Genomic DNA, 3315 nt, shown 5'->3' with positions numbered 1-3315 from the left:
ATATTGTAAAGATGTAAAAATAAAATTTCAGTGAAGATGTACCATAGAAAAGTGACAATTGTCATAATCGTTATTTGTGAACTTTTTTGAATTTTTTTAAAGTAAATAGGTAAAAATATATATTGTAAAGATGTTAAAATAAAATTTCAGTGAAGATGTACCATAGAAAAGTGACAATTGTCATAATCGTTATTTGTGAACTTTTTTGAATTTTTTTAAAACAAATAGGTAAAAATATATATTGTAAAGATGTAAAAATAAAATTTCAGTGAAGATGTACCATAGAAAAGTGACAATTGTCATAATCGTTATTTGTGAACTTTTTTGAATTTTTTTAAAGTAAATAGGTAAAAATATATATTGTAAAGATGTTAAAATAAAATTTCAGTGAAGATGTACCGTAGATAGGTGACAATTATCATAATCGTTATTTGTGAACTTTTTTGAATTTTTTTAAAACAAATAGGTAAAAATATATATTGTAAAGATGTTAAAATAAAATTTCAGTGAAGATGTACCATAGAAAAGTGACAATTGTCATAATCGTTATTTGTGAACTTTTTTGAATTTTTTTAAAACAAATAGGTAAAAATATATATTGTAAAGATGTAAAAATAAAATTTCAGTGAAGATGTACCATAGAAAAGTGACAATTGTCATAATCGTTATTTGTGAACTTTTTGAATTTTTTTAAAGTAAATAGGTAAAAATATATATTGTAAAGATGTTAAAATAAAATTTCAGTGAAGATGTACCGTAGATAGAGTGACAATTATCATAATCGTTATTTGTGAACTTTTTTGAATTTTTTTAAAACAAATAGGTATAAATATATATTGTAAAGATGTTAAAATAAAATTTCAGTGAAGATGTACCAGTAGATAAGTGACAATTGTCATAATCGTTATTTGTGAACTTTTTTGAATTTTTTTAAAAGCAAATAGGTAAAAATATATATTGTAAAGATGTTAAAATAAAATTTCAGTGAAGATGTACCGTAGATAGGTGACAATTATCATAATCGTTATTTGTGAACTTTTTTGAATTTTTTTAAAACAAATAGGTAAAAATATATATTGTAAAGATGTTAAAATAAAATTTCAGTGAAGATGTACCATAGAAAAGTGACAATTGTCATAATCGTTATTTGTGAACTTTTTTGAATTTTTTTCAAAACAAATAGGTAAAAATATATATTGTAAAGATGTAAAAATAAAATTTCAGTGAAGATGTACCATAGAAAAGTGACAATTGTCATAATCGTTATTTGTGAACTTTTTTGAATTTTTTTAAAGTAAATAGGTAAAAATATATATTGTAAAGATGTTAAAATAAAATTTCAGTGAAGATGTACCGTAGATAGGTGACAATTATCATAATCGTTATTTTTGAACTTTTTTGAATTTTTTTAAAACAAATAGGTATAAATATATATTGTAAAGATGTTAAAATAAAATTTCAGTGAAGATGTACCAGAGAAAAGTGACAATTGTCATAATCATTATTTTTTAACTTTTTTGAATTTTTTAAAAGCAAATAGGTAAAAATATATATTGTAAAGATGTTAAAATAAAATTTCAGTGAAGATGTACCGTAGATAGGTGACAATTATCATAATCGTTATTTGTGAACTTTTTTGAATTTTTTTAAAACAAATAGGTAAAAATATATATTGTAAAGATGTTAAAATAAAATTTCAGTGAAGATGTACCATAGAAAAGTGACAATTGTCATAATCGTTATTTGTGAACTTTTTTGAATTTTTTTAAAACAAATAGGTAAAAATATATATTGTAAAGATGTAAAAATAAAATTTCAGTGAAGATGTACCATAGAAAAGTGACAATTGTCATAATCGTTATTTGTGAACTTTTTTGAATTTTTTTAAAGTAAATAGGTAAAAATATATATTGTAAAGATGTTAAAATAAAATTTCAGTGAAGATGTACCGTAGATAGGTGACAATTATCATAATCGTTATTTGTGAACTTTTTTGAATTTTTTTAACAAATAGGTAAAAATATATATTGTAAAGATGTTAAAATAAAATTTCAGTTAAGATGTACCATAGAAAAGTAACATTTGTCTATTTTTCAACTTTTTAGCTGAAACGAGCAGACTTTTATTTACTCCCCTTTATCTTATTGGGCGAGCTAGCTAAATAATATCAAAAATTACGAGCGGACCGGTTAAAAATTTTTTACTTTTAATTTTTATCTAAAATTTATCAGGTAACATTAAAAAATATATGCTTCATAAAATTTTAACATTTGTCCAAAGTACAAATAATTGTTGTGGATGTTATATGTGGGAAAAGCCTATGAGATTAAAAAACTTCTTATTTTATTTACATGGATGAATATAAATCGACGTGAATAAAAATATGATTTCACCTATGGCCCAAAAGAAAAGAAAATTTAATTATTAAATTTTAAATGCACTGTTTGAAATAGGTAGCATCCACGTCAAGATTAAATCACAACATAAGATTAGATGAGGTTATGAGATGAGAGCACACTTTTTAATTACATAACCATTTAAATTTTAAAGTAAGTTTATTGATATTTTAAGGCTTAGCACCATTTTTTTGTACATTTCTTTAATTTATTATTTTAGAAAATATAAATCCCTTCTCTTTCTCAATTATTTAAAATTTGTAATAATAATTTAGCAATATTTTTTGATTCTTTAAAATATTTCATTAAAATGTATTATTTATATTATATTTATTATTTTAAATTTCAATGATTATAGCGCCTCGATGGCACCAGTAAGTTTTTGTATAAAATTTTTATTTTTAAAAAAATTCTTATTTTAATTTATATTTAAAAAAAAAATCTTTTTTAAAATAATTTACATTTATAATGAGTAGTTTATCTTTATCTTCTTCTTCAAGCAATGCCATTACTATGATGGATTCTCAAGAGATAGTAGAAGATGAAGTAATTTATATTAATTTTATATTTAAAACTTATAAACCCAATGTTTTATAAAAAAAAGACCTTATTTAGAGATTTAGAGTTAGAAAATACTAATACTATTATGGATTCTCAACAGAAGAATGAAGATGATGTAAGTTTTAATATTTTTTTATATATTTAATTTAAATTATTATACCTAATTAGTGTTTTCGGCCTGGGTTCAAGCCGGTTCAGAAGTTATTTAATATGATACCAATTTAGAGAAATGATAAAAATATTTTATTCAAAAATAGCGCACGGGTCGGGCTTCAGTCGACTCATGACTAATTAACCGGTTTGAATATGAGTCGTTTTGCCGGCCTCGGTCAACTATTTAGCAACAAAAGACATTGTG

At 22.5% G+C, this 3315-nt stretch overlaps 1 long non-coding RNA gene across 1 annotated transcript; it reads left to right on the top strand.

Annotated features, from left to right (window-relative positions):
- Positions 1-2753: 2753 nt before the first annotated feature.
- LOC135930661 (uncharacterized) lies at positions 2754-3070 on the top strand. The gene is made up of 3 exons (XR_010572844.1): positions 2754-2770; positions 2897-2942; positions 3001-3070. It is a non-coding gene; the product is annotated as an uncharacterized LOC135930661 (long non-coding RNA).
- Positions 3071-3315: the final 245 nt, after the last annotated feature.

The sequence above is a fragment of the Gordionus sp. m RMFG-2023 genome, unplaced genomic scaffold, assembly GCF_954871325.1.
Source record: "Gordionus sp. m RMFG-2023 unplaced genomic scaffold, tfGorSpeb1-WG-v2 contig_226, whole genome shotgun sequence".
In the NCBI taxonomy this organism is placed as follows: domain Eukaryota; kingdom Metazoa; phylum Nematomorpha; class Gordioida; order Chordodea; family Parachordodidae; genus Gordionus; species Gordionus sp. m RMFG-2023.
Note: the sequence above shows the minus strand (reverse complement) of the source record. Positions and strands in the feature narration are given on the sequence as shown.